Source organism: Cavia porcellus, unplaced genomic scaffold, assembly GCF_034190915.1.
Source record: "Cavia porcellus strain 051 isolate PalLab524CR breed Dunkin Hartley unplaced genomic scaffold, mCavPor4.1 scaffold_6, whole genome shotgun sequence".
In the NCBI taxonomy this organism is placed as follows: domain Eukaryota; kingdom Metazoa; phylum Chordata; class Mammalia; order Rodentia; family Caviidae; genus Cavia; species Cavia porcellus.
The window spans coordinates 73,564,249-73,578,252 of NW_026947489.1; the positions used below are offsets into that span (position 1 = coordinate 73,564,249).

Sequence of the window (14,004 nt, forward strand, 5' to 3'; positions counted from 1 at the left end):
ATGCCCTCAGACCTCTGCTCTGGGCTGAAACCAAGACAAACCCCCTCGCTCTCCTGGACCTCCACTGGCCCACAGATTACTAAATTTCTTCACCTCCGGAGCTGCAGGAGCCAATCTCGTTAATAAATCCTTTTGTGTAACTCTGTTTCTCCTGTTGAGTCTGTTTCCCTGGACAACCCTCACTAACACAAGCAGATAAACAGTTTTTTCAAAAGCATCTGGTTGGTTAAGATAGCTAAGATTGTGCTACTAATTCTATTAGTTCTTGGAACAAAACAGTTAACATTCATAGGATTGAATCAATCTTGCATGTCTGTATCTGGTAGTCTGAGGAATTCTTTTAAAGATAATTATGCAAAATAAAAACCTTAGTTATGTTCCCACCACCTTGTTTTGAAGGCCTACATTGTCATTGTCTTGGGCTCTTTGTTACTATTATTTATTTGTTTTAGTTTCATTTTTCCCTCTAATATAGAAAAGACAGATGTGCATGTATAGGCTTATACATGCCTAGAACTTCTCCTAAAGAGTTTACAAGAATTGAATTTTTTACCTGTGATGGTATGAACAGCTGCTTTGAAGAAAACAAGACATTATGGTAGGGGCTGGGGGTTTAGCTCAGCGGCATAAGCGCTTGCCTTGAAAGCAGGCAGTCGTGAGTTCGATCCCTGGTACCGATAAAAAGGAAAAAGACAAAAAACAAAAAACAAAAAACAAAAAAGACATTATGGTAGCCATTGCTGATTTCCTATCATGTTGTTGTAAAGTCCAGTAATGCTTTTATTCTTTGTTTTGATTGGCTTTAGTCTGTTTTGTATTATTTAGTTGCAAAATGTGTGAAGGTATGGGCAGCTATTTTGAAGAGAACAAGAGGCATTATGGTTGCTACTGCTGATTTTCCTATTGTCTGGTTTTGTAAACCCATAATGCATTCATTCTTTCGTTCTAATCAGTTTTATACTGTTTTATCTTGTTTGAATTCATTGTGTGTGAAGATATGGACAGCTATTTCGAAGAAAACAAGAGACATTATGGTAGCCAGTGCTGATTTCCTGTTGTCTTGTTCTGAAATCCTGTGTTGCTTGCATTGTTTTGTTCTGATCTGCTTTGTTCTGTTTTGTTCCATTCTCTTTAAAATTAAAAAAAATTGTAAAGTATCTGGCTTGGGCGAGAGGTATAGTTCAGTCATTGCCTGTCAAGTGTTAGACCCCAGGTTCCATCCCTAGCACTGCAAAAAGAAAAAGAAAAAGAAAGAAAGGTGGGCCGGGGAGGGAAGGAAGGAAGCTCACTGAAGCTCTGAAGTCAGTAAGGACCGTAGTCTGGGGAAGGCGTCAGCCCAGCATTTGCTGTGACATTTGGCATCACCCACAAGTTTTGGGGGGAAGCAGGTCACTCCCAGAAGAGCTCCCCTGGCTCTCCAGCTGCCTGACTCAGGGCCTCCTCCGGGGAGTCCTCTCTGACTCTCCTTTCTCCAATGCAGCGGTCCCGTCTGCTTTCACAAACAAGTGTTGTTAGAGCCTTGGCTGCGCTTACGCTGTGGCGCAGACTTCAGTAGTGGCGGCAGGCGTTCAGCCCACAAAGCCTGAAATGTTCATTGCCGAGACCGTCACAGAGAAACGTGCCAACCACTGAACTAACACCTCCGCTCCCAAGTGTCATGATACAGGACTTGCCGGTGCAGAGGGACCTCAAAGACACCCAGTACCACCTCCACATACCAACCCCTGAGGAAGCCTTCCTCTATCCAGCCCACTCTCTCCCAGAAGACACCACTTCCTCTGCCAGCCAAAACCCACAGCTGGACTGCGAAGCGCCCGCTTGCTTCATTAACAGAAAACCACTCTAGGGAGGACAACCTTTCCGAACCCACACTCCCGCTTCTCCCCTGGGAGTCTGCTGCTCCCCACTGTGAGTCACAGCTGGGGAGGGACCTTCTCACAGGCTCTGTGGGCATCCCTAGCCAACCTGTGTCTGCCTCAACCTCCTCAGCCACTGCCAGCCCCGAGGAAAGGGGCTCTGCAAAAGAGTTCCAGGGCAGGAGCCAGGAAGCGTATTTCTGAAAACTTCTGTCCTCACGGACACCACCCTGGACTGACAGTCACTGTGTATGAGCTCAGAGCTGCTGCCCACAGAGAGGGGAAATCATTTTCTATTGAAGAGGTTTGGCTGTTAGGGGGAGGAGAAATAAAACCATCCTGAGCCTGGCTCTGCGTGTTACTTTCAAATGCCCCTGCTGCATCATTCCTAATGTGCTAAAAATGGCCCTACACTTGGCTATGGGAGACCCAGGCCTTGGGCTCAGGACAGGGTGATAATAAAAGACTACAGGAATGGTCCACTTTTATCAGGCACTAATGAATATTACATGCTGAGCACTGTGTACTTTGTAAGTGTCATCTCAGTCTACACGATTACCCTTTGGTTTTGGAGGCTCTTGTTCTTGGTCCCATTTTACAGATAAGCAAACTGAGGCACAAACAACCCAGCTTCCAGGACAACCCACATCAAACTTGCCACATGCCACATAAATAAGACCAAGGGAACCCAGCTGGAGAACTTCATATCTGATGATTTTCCAGGTGCTGCCCTGTCCTTCTGAACCACATAGCTTCCCTGTGAGATGGACAAGCCAACTCGGCACAAACACGAAGCACAAATGGACCAGAGCACCATAACAGAGAAAGTCCTGCTGCCCCAGGCCCTCTCCCCACAACATGGAGCGGCTACCACAGTGGAAAAGCATCCAGGAAGGAAGCCGACACGAGGCAGCTGTGAGCGCAGTATCTCAGGAGTGGGTGAAGCAGGAGGATAGGGAGCAGGAACAGGGCTGAGACCACGCAGGGTGTGGGGACCTGGAGCATCTCTGCCTCTGCGGCTGGTAAGGCTGTGAGTAAGCTGTGGATGCCGGAGCCAGAGCGCTGGATTCTGGACTTGGCTTTCGTTTTTTCTTGCGTGCTAGGGATTGAGAGCTCAGGGCCTGCACCCTGAGCTACACCTCCAGCCCTTTTTAATGCTTTGAGAGGGGGTCTCACAAAGCTGCTAAGTTTTCCAGGCTGGCTTTGAACTTGCTGTCCTCCTGCCTCAACCTCCCAGAGTGCTGGGGTTACAGGGAAGCACCACCAGGGAGGGCCCACTCCTGCCTCTGATGAGCTAGGTAACCCAGTGCCTGAGTTTCTTCATCTGGGATATAGGACTAATAGTAACTACCTCGCAGAACTATTAGGAGGGTGAAGAAGCTCATGTCCGTAACTGGCTTAGAAGCCGGGGATACAATTCAGCGGCACAAGCGCCTGCCTGGCAAGCGTGGGGTCATGAGTTCCATCCCTGGTACAAAAAAAAATAACTATAAAATTGTTCAGCGGCTATAGCTCCAAGGGCAGAAAAATCTGACTTCCTCCACAAGGAAATGTCTTTGATAACTAGTGTAGAACAGGGTATAGGCTATAAAAAGTGCTACAGGTGTTCACTGCTATGATTATTCCAGGGCCTAGAGCTGAGGCCACCACTGACACAGTGGGCTGAAGGCTGCTGGGGACATCGCTGCTGCACGCTCCCCTGCACCGCTGCCAAGTCCCTCTGCGTGAGCCCTGGCAAGTTTTCCAGCCTCGCTGGGCTGAGTGCCCTCTTGCGGTGTGATTATAGGATTAAATTCTGTGATTGCCACAAATTACCATCGCTAGGCTATAAATAAGTTGCATGGAAGACATGAGGGTCCTGCTGTCTTCTGGGCATCACGCCCTCACTCCGGGTGGGCTGGACCTCATACCCTCACAGTGATGACACAGACCGAGGAGCCTCTCTGTATGGAGTCAGCATAGCTCCCTCTCTGCAGGCACAGCTGTTCTGTGCCCTCTTCCCAACCCACGAGGTGCTTTGGGCATCAGCTGGGTGGACAGGTGCTGCATCCCAGCCGTAAGTGGTTCTGTGGCAGCTGGAGACTGGGCACCACTGCCTACAGCATCACTTACCTGGCCTCAACAAAAACAAAGAGTCACCTCCTACGCTCTTTGGGGACAGAGCCTTGCTTTTCTTCAATGCACAAAAGCCAGAAAGCTTTGCTGTACTCGAGTGAGGAGGGGAAACCAAGCATGTCTGATCTAGATTTTGGACCCCGAGAGTTGACCACCTGAACCAGACTTGCCCTGTGGGAAGGCACTTTTCTAGCGTTAGCAGAAGCCTCTGTGGACGCACAGGAAGGCAGCCTCGAAGCCACCCTGCTTGCGTATTTCCCCTGAGGTTTTCTAAGAACCAGCATTCCTTCTACAATAATTCAAGTTACTAGCTCTGACTCACAGGACATATGGCTTCACTCCTCTACACCTTTGCTCATGCTGTGCTGTCCCCTGAGAAGGCTTTTCCACCTGTGCAGACCAGGAAACTCCTACTTGTCTACAAAACCCTGCTCATTGTCCCTCCCCCTGAAAAGCGTTCTCTACTCTATCTAAGCTGATATGGCCACATCACAGCATGCCACTCTGGGCCTAGCCTACTGATGTGAGATTCCTTATATATTTTTTCACCAGACCAGTGACCCCGTGAGCCCAGTACTTATCAGCTGTAAGGGCTTGGCATCTTGGGGAAAACTGTCTTCAAGTTAAGATCCCAAGATACACATAGCTAGGCTGTGCTGCTAAACTCTCCTGAGAAATCAGGCCCAGGGGGCAGCCCCTACCAGGAAGCACACTTCTTAAAAGTTCCTGAGGGAATTCATGCCATGGAACCCCTGGGAATTTCTGGAACCACCTGGGCTTTGAGGTTCCACCTCCAGAGGGTTCCCCTGAACCTCTGGGGCCGAGAGCAGCCGTTAGGGCTCCTGAGGGGCGGGAGCCCCTAGCAGAGGGTCCTAGGCACCTCACTCAGCTGTCCCTGCCCACTTCCTGCTCATCTGTTACGTGACCCTCTTCACACTGAGTCTCTGCGAGCCCATATTTGGAATGAGTAAGCCCACAGCTGTTTATGTGACAGTGATTTGTGACAGATTCTGAGGCGGGCCAGAGACCACAGGGCCTGCTCAGAGCACCCTGCCAGCCCCAGCATCAGACCCGGTGGCCCTCCCAGCTCACCATGGCTCCTCCTGCCAGCTGAAGAATAGAGGCTATTTTTGCTTAATCACAGCCTTGGAAAGGCACAAATCGTGCTCATCCCTTCTAATTACCCATGCACCACACTGCTCTTCACACAAAAGCCAAGGTTGTCACCCACATACCCTCAGCAAAGCACGGCCCAGCCTGGATGGGCAGTCCCACGCCAGCTGTCACTGCTCTTACCCCGCTCTGGACTCCCCACGGTGCATGCTGGGGATGCCCCAAGTTAGCAGTGACCTTTCAAGTTCACCCTCCAGCCAACCCACCCCCTGGCAGCCATTAGTCACCCCTGGGGTCAACTGATCAGGGCTCAGGAAGTGGGGAGCTCCTCCACCTGTACCTCCAATCTCCCACGGAAACCTACATATAGGGGTGGCGGACCATGGTCGAAGTCCTAAACTGAGAAATGGAAAGTGAGTACCTGACTTAAAAAATGAGTGTCCCCTGCCACAACCACGAAATGGGGGGGGGGCCTTGCCCGCACTCCCTCATGAGCGCCAGGCAGTGTGAGATTCTTCCCTCTGTTTTCCTCTTTATCTAATGAGCCCATATTCCTACAGTTTAAACTCAGTTATGAGCATATCCATTGCACAGACAATGCAAGGGTGTCTCATGCCTATACTAATAACATTTCACACTAAGCATCACCCCCTGCCTTTGTAAGTGCATGCACTATAAGCAGGATAAAACAAAATGTTGCCCTGCCCTGTGACAGCCGACAGGCTGATAAGCGAACAGGAAAAAGGAAAACAATGCCTGTAAAGGAAAAGAAGAGTATGAAAGGGGTATGGGAATTAAAACCTTCCTTTGGGCTAAAAACCCAGCTCAATACCCCTTCCGATTTCTCCCTGTTGTTTCTCCCTCTCTCCAACTTGTGTGGATTTGAGGACACCAAGAAGAATCACATACAGCACCTGCCTTTAAGGATTTCTCAGACTTTTAGGATCATGTGACCAAGACAATGGCACTTAACTAAGGTAAGTGACTAAACCCAGTCACATGACAGTGGGCTGCAAACAACCTGATTCAGCATAATGAGCATGCAGAAGTGACTTCTCACTCCCTGGGCTCTGCCACCCAGAGACCACAGTTCAAAATGAGGAGGGAGCACTAGGTGGCACATGTCTATAATCCCAGAATTCTGAGAGGCTGAGGCAGGAGGATGGCAAGTTTAAGCCCAGTCTAGGCAACTTAGTGACTTAGGGAAACCCCCTCTTAAAATACAAAAGGAAACACGTACATAAAGGCTGGGGGATCTCTGACCTGCCTCTGCAGGTAGGGCAACATTAAGAACATAGCCCAAGCCCAGAGTAATGCAGAGGTCAAGGGGCCCATCATGGAGAAGAGCAGACCCAGGGGAACAGTGGCTGTCTGCAGATTTCCTGCCACAGACCCATGCCGGACCCAAGCTTGGGTCCAGGGAGCAGAGGGCAGAGCCAAGACAATCAGGGAGAAGGTGGAATCTGGAGAGTCTCCAAGTTCTAGCACAACTCGGAATGTTTAGAACTGTTCTACAATACCCTGTGCTGGCCTAGAAGCAGAAAATTCTCCTACGCCAAACTTACACAAGCAAGTTATATAAGAGAATACTGAGCAGGGAGGCTGGGGGGAAAAATGTGTGTGCGGGGCTGGGGATCCGGAGGCTGAGGTTCCTCCTGGGGCTGGAGACTGCCCTTGCAGGGTCAGAAGCTGATCGTGGCCACCCCGGTGCATCCGTTAATTAGGCTGAGGTTATGTTTGCAGGCCTTCAGCAGGCCAGCAAGTCTTACAGAGAAGAAGCAGTGGCTGGTCTGGACCGTAAAACTCCTCCTGTGAACATGCTGCTGGCCACCCCAAGTGAGCATGAGAACAGCTCTGGGAAGCAACTCCACTCAGAAGCCCCGCTCAGCTTGGGAGTGCCACAACTCAAGCAGGCCCTATAAAGTTTCCAGATGTGCAGTTACAACAGCCTCTGCTGCAGCCACATTGTGATACCAACCAAGCTCGGTATCCCAAACCCTGGCACCCCTATAGACTCCTGTGTACTAAACACAGCCCTCCTAAAGTGGGTGTCAGGTTCCCAGTCCTCAGCCAATGTCCAGGCATCACATTTATCCTGAGAGGCCAAGGTACTCTCCCCACTTAATAGATGAAAAATCTTGAGGCCCGGAAGGGTTAAGGGTCTCTCTCAGGGTATAGTACACGGTTGGAACCCAGGCCACCATTCGCTTACCTAAAGGTGGGGAGTACAAAAGTGGGGGGGGTCTCTTCAAATGCCACAGTCCTGCCTGCTCAGAGTGACCCTCAGCAGGGGAAAGGAAGGAGACAGCCTGCTGCAGGGTGCAGGAGCTTGCTTGGACGGGTCCCTTCCCTGAAAGATCCCCTGTGAAGCAAGCCCCGGGCTGGCCTGAGGTCAGTGCACCCAGAGGAACACAGCTGCACACTCGAGCCCACTCCCTCTGCTGCAATCCCTTCGGGCAAAAAGAATGAGCATATCTCACAGAAATATGATGCTGTTAGGGGCTGGGGGTTTAGCTCAGCGGCATGAGCACCTGCCTTGCAAGCAGGCGGTCGTGAGTTCAATCCCCAGTACCTATAAAAATGAAAAAGACAAAAAAAAAAAAAAAAAAAAAAAAAAAAAAGAAATATGATGCTGTGCTCAGGCTTACAGCCCTACACTGCAGCAAGCTCTTTGAAAACACCTCGCTTCAACCTCTCGGATGAGCCAGCATCAACACTGTGGAGGCCAGGCTGTGGAAGAAAACAGGCTGTCTTGGCTAGTGAAAGCAAAAGCCGAACAAACTCCCCGAAGGGCATTTTGGCAACATCATTCAAAATGCAAAATGCTCCTGACCCTGGCATGCCAAAGCCATGTGCAAAATGACATGGGTACAGTGTTCACCACGTTCACCATGTTGTTTCTAACAGCAGGAAGCAGAAAGCAACCTATCTGTCCACCCATCGGAAATTAAATAAATTACGCCATCACAATCTCCCACACCCAGGACCCCGAACACAGTGACTGGACTGAGACAGTAAGACAACCCTGCCACATCGCATCCTAAGGAAAGCAAGGCACAGACTGGGATGAGCTGCACGCTCCCATCTGTGTGGGGAATATATAAAAATATACGTCAGGGAATATTTATGGATATGCACACGCTTGCGGGGACTATGTCTGAACTGGAATACAAGAAACTCGTCATAATCTTTGTTTCTGGGGAAGAAGATTGGGTGAGCTGAACGTTGGAGAGGGAGGTAGACGAGTTGTCTCTCATTCCTTGATTTTTTTTGTATCTTGTTCATGTGCTACATACTCAAAAGACAAATTAAAAATAAGAATTTTTAAATGCATGTAGCAGGTGATTTTTTTAAATTTTAGATGCTAATTTGTATTTTCTGCTGTTACAGCTCCTTTGCCTCTGAGGTTTGTGGCACAGTTTCCTAGTTTTGTTTCCAAAAGACCTTTTGTTCCCAGGAGAAAAGGATCTGAGGAGACAGAAGCCCTCAGCCTGGAAAGAGATCCCCAACACCCTTGATCCCAGCAGGAGGAGAGAGACCTGTGTGTGACCCCTGCAACTCCAGGATGGAAACCTTTGCCCTGAGGACCCTGGATCCTCAGCCAAGAGCTGCAGACCAAGACTGAGGGACAAGCACACAAGGTGCAGGGTCCCCAGGCTCACCAGTGGGGACACACAGCTCCCTACACACATGTGCACGGCCATGTGAACAGCCATGCTGCTTCCCCCGCCCCCAGAACCTGAAGACTGGGGTTTGGGGGACAGAGGCAGCAAGAGAATGAGGGAGGGGAAAACCCTGAGGAATAACAGAGGGTCTCTTGCTAACGCAGCTAGATGAGCACCCAGAGTCAAAATCAAGTCAGCTTATAGAGAAACAGAGAAAGCACGCTTCTCCCACATGGAACTAGTGGTCTGCACAAAGTGGTCTCCATTGCTCTTCAGACACACACACGCACCCACATGCACATGCACACACACACATACACACACTGCACCTCGCTGAGGGTCCTTGGTACTGGTGGGGGTGAGCCAGTGAAAGGCGTTGAAAGAACTGGGGAGCTCCGTCCCAGGAAGGCTCTCCGGGAAGCCATCCCAGAGTGTCCACTGTCCCGGGGTACTGCCTTGTGCCGCCTCCTGAAGGCCTCTTCACCTGCACACTAACCCTGCACAGGGTTCTCCCTACCCACCCCACCATGCAGCCGCCTTCTCCTCAAACTCCCAATGAGTCACGGGCTAGATTCTAATGCTGTGTGAAAACCCTACCACAACTCTCCCCTCCCCACTCACTCACTTCTCTGGCTTCCCTCATCCTGGCAAAGGCCCTGTGGCCTAATGCAGCCCCCCACTCTCTCTGAACCCAACCATATTGGGGTTTTTTAACAACCGTCAAATATCCACTTCGACTTAAAAACAGAGGGAAGCCAGCCTCTCACACAGAACCGCAGTCTTTTCCTTCCCATCACGGTGCCCTCACATCTTGTTCCCTTCGCCTGGACTCCACACTGCCTGTGTGTACAGACATTGCTGTAGAAACCTCTGCTTTCCCTCTCCCAGGGCCTTTCCCTCTTACTCCATTCCTTGACAAAACGCCGTTCCTGGAATGAACCTTTATTCTTTCAACTCTGTGCTTGTTGGTTTACTGTCTTCTCTATCTCCAAGACTATGAAATCCTTAAGAGCTGGGACAGAGTCTGTTTTGTTCTGTTTTATCCCCAGAGACTGTCACAGTGCTGGCAGATAAAGATGCTCATTAAATATTTTTAAACAAATGAATGAATTAATGATTTGTTCCTGTTTTGCACTTCTCTAAGTGTCAGAAGCTGCACATGTCCTAAGCAAAGCACAGACTTGTACACGTGCACACAGACGTGGGCTTATTCCCATGGAAATGAGCGCACCGAAGCGCTGACATACATGCTAATGCACTTCCACAAACACACAGACACACGGGCACGCACACACAATAAAGAACCACAACCACTGCCACAGCCAAGCATAGAAATACGCATACATGCGGGAAAAGTGCTCCCAAGGCGGATGTCTGCCACCCTGAGCTCATTAAAGCCAGCTAAATATAGCCTGTCTGCAGCTGTGCTCAGCAAGCTGCCCACACAGGCCAGGAAAAGACACCAGTTACCAGGCAGAGGAGTGGGGAGGCCAGCTGCGGGCAAGGGGCCTCATGCACCATGCCTGCCTCAGGGCTCCTTCTGTGCAGACCGTGGGCTGAGCACGTGCAGGAGGGAAACTGGTCCTCTGGTCACTGACACTAGGCAGCAGAACGTGAGGTCAAATCATGGCTCATAGCGGGGAGGGCAATGCTGAGTGTCCATGCCTCCCTGACTGACCAAGGGTTCAAGCTCAGGCCGGCTCAGGGACTTCAGTCAGAATGCAGCGGAGTGGGAGCAAGGCTCACTTGGTGGCTATGACAGAGGCTCGGGTGACAGTGAAGATAAAGGGTCAGTCAGGGGCCAAAACCAGGACTCAGTGTGGCCCACTGTCAGTCAGGACAGGTACCAAGAGAGGATCAGAATCCCACAGGGCACAGCAAGGGGCAGATCCCAGCACACTGGGCCCCTCCTCCACCCCTAATGCCAGTGTTGGCCCCAGACAAAGCCAGCCGACTGCCACCATGAGGCTGGGTGCCATGTGTCAGGCTGCTGTGGGGTCCTGGGCCACAGCGGGTAAGTCTCCCTGGGGCAGAATCTGCCCCTCCAGGTGGAGCAAGATGGAGGACACCCTTCCACTTAAAATGTGGAGGTTCCTATTCTGCACACGGCCCGGACCCCAGGGAGTTTGGGGCAGTAGAAAGGAGAATGACAGTGGAACTGGCTCCTGAGAGAGCCAGTGACAAAAGGCACTGGGGTAGGGAGGATCTGAGGTGAAAGGAGAAATTGTGAGAAAAAGGAATTCTGGTCTGGATGGAGCCAGGCATGGAAGAGAGCTCCAGGAATGGAGAGATGGCTAGACCACTGCTGCTTAGCTCTGGGCATCTTCCTTCTCTCCCTGTGACACAGCTGTCAAGATTATAACCCCTCGGAGCACAAGGTTCCATGGAGATCAGGACAACAGGCTGGGCAGCACCCTGCACCCTCCAGTGAGGCAGTGAGCAGAGGCGAGGGCGTTCCTGCCCTAAGGGGCCAATTCTGGCCTCCACTCTCCTAAGAAGGTGGTAGCTCACAGCAGGAGGGATTGTCACTCTCTGCCTTCAACCCTGCTGCCCAGTCAGCCATGAAGGGAGCAGCCAGGACAGGGGTCCCCAGAGATCTGGGTCCTTCCCATCATCTGCTGGCAAGAAGGCTGTCCCTGCTCCCTCCACAGGATGGTGGACTCTCAGGCTTCCCAGACAGCCCACGAGAAGTCAGGGAGTCAGCGCTCGGGCAGTCCTGCTCTCTCATAGAGAAGCAGGGAGGCTGATGAGAAAAGGAAAGCCAAGTGGGCGGGGAGGTCAAAGGGCAGCCTCGGGAGGTACCAGAGGGCCTTGACTGCTGCCACTAAAGGGATCCCTGCCACTCCGGAAAGGGGACAGAGTGGGGAGACGAGGTGGGGGGCCAGTGTTCTAGAGGACGTGGCACCTAGAGTGGCCCTGAGTAGAGAAAGGAGATGAGAGGAGAGGTGGGATGGAGAGCGCTACTGGAGGCCACATGATGCCACTGTGTCTGATGGCACTGGCTAGTGATGGAGACAGGGACTGGAAGGGACTGGGTTTCCAGCTCAGAATTGTGGAAGATGACAACACCCACTTCCCTCAGAAGAGCAGCAGGAGTGCACTTCCACGGGCAGACCCGAAGCTCTCTGAGGGTCCCTCCAGCACACCTGAGGCAAGAAGCCTCTTGTGAAGGCTTCCTCTATGATGGGAGTAGACACCAGCAACAGGGGGACAAGGCAGGTACACAAAGAGATGCCAGCGAAGGACACCAAGAGACACAGAGGCAACAGCAGGAAGTCAGAAGGCCCTGGAATGCTGGACCCAGAAGAGGGTCCACACATGCAGATGAGAGACAAACTGGGCCTGGCCAGAGCCCAGGAGACCATGCAGACTGCGGAGGAAGCATCTCTGTCCCCTCCCCCACCCAAGGCCTCCCTCTCCTGCTGCACCCCCTGGCCTCCACACACGATGGCTCCCTGGACGTCCTCCAATCTGGCTCCAAATCACAAGCACACACTCGTGGTGCCAGGCTACCCAGGCTGCCTGTTCATTGACAGGGCAGCAGGACAGGACTGGGCTGTCTGGCAGACAGAATGGAGGCCGAATTCCAGAACTCAGGGCCCAGAAGCCACCATAGATGAGGCTTGGTAACCTCCAGGCCCTGCCCCTCACTGCATCCTGGGACCCAGTGCCCTTGTGCAGCTTAGTAGGAATCTCTGGGGACTCGGTTGACTGAGAAACACTACAGTGACAATGAGAAAGCCATAGGATCAACACGGGTCCAAGAAGACTGAGCTCCGTGAGATGTCAAGATGCAATCCTCACATCTGAACCAGGCGTTTCAGATGCCAACAACAATGAGTGAGAACCACAAGACACTTCCGGGGCCTCAGATAGAACCCTGACCTAGCACACGGACTATCTCTGATTCTCTCAGCAACTTTAGCCAGGAGGCAGGTTATATCTCCACAGTAATTACACAGATGCTCTGAGACTGAGCAACATGCCCAAAACATCACAGCCACTCGGAGCTGCAAACCTCTACCCGCCTTAAACCTCACACACGACAGCACCAGTCCCAAGGTCTTCTGAGTCCTGACCCAGGATGATTTATACTGCCTCATAGCTGTTTTCAGTGAGTTTTCAAAAACCCAGTGGAAGTATTAAATAAGATAATCCACAGAGAAGTCAGTGGGAAAACACATTATAAAGTAAGGCATGCTATTATTCTTTAACTCAGGTTACAAACTTTTATTTTGCTAATTTTGGATTAAACATAAACAAATTATCATCAATTACCACTATCACTTCATAAAGGAAAAATGATTTTAACGCAAAATATTATAGGGCAGACATGACTATGGAGATGTGTATGCGGAAGGCAGTCCTCTCTTTCGAAAACACGCTGCAGGGCTGTTCTCTCACAGCCAAAGTGTTGGGTGTATACTCGGGACTCACTGGGCCAGACAGCCTGTAAGGTATCATTTCAGCTCTAAAATCCTTCAGCACACTGACAGTTATTCTTTACTAAATAAAAACATCCTTAAGGAACAGAATTCAATGACAGCCTTCAACAATATAATTTTCACTAAAATCCATAACTGTGAGGAAAAAAATGACTTAGCTTCTACTGAAACATGATTTTTTTCAGCAAGGCCCAAAAGACACTGGCTGTCTTGTCAGGTCACGGTGTCTGTGGGAGACGGGCTGTGGTTCGGCCTGGTGGAGATAAACCCCATCTTGGTGGCTGCTTTCACCTCCAGGGTGCTGCGTGGCTCCCTCTCCCCACAGGCCCAGCAGGGATGACCTGGGCGATTTTCCTCTCCCACATAGCTGGGAATGTGGCCACATCCCTGTATTAGTCAGAATCCTGGCTATGTTTTGATATCTTGGGGGCCTTCCTGGCCAGGGAGAAGACACTGCCCCTTCTACACAGGCTGGTTCCCACAGAAAATAAATGATGCTCCCATGAACCCACCTTCCACAGGCAACCAGCCAAACTCTGTTCCTCCTCTAAGTCCCTCCTGTGACTAACACTGCCTACCAAGGCAGCTCACTGCTCTACAGCAGCAGGGGCAAGGCCCAGAGCTGTTCGAAGCAGTTCGCACTGCCTTGACTTTGGTACAGAAATCTCCATAGAGGCTGGTCCTGACTACACTGTGGCTTCCCCTGCAGCCTGCCTTCCATGTGTGGCACACCGCTTCTCTTTGAAGCTATGTAAAAAAAAAAAATGCTCCTTTCAATGGCATTAATCTCTGGGTCACCACTCAGCGAGC

The 14,004-nt window shown here is 51.0% G+C and overlaps 1 protein-coding gene across 3 annotated transcripts in view; it reads right to left on the reverse strand.

Annotated features, from left to right (window-relative positions):
- Pitpnm3 (PITPNM family member 3) overlaps positions 1-14,004 on the reverse strand; it is an 82,564-nt gene that overhangs the window by 26,066 nt on the left and 42,494 nt on the right. The gene's annotated exons all lie outside the window — the stretch shown is intronic.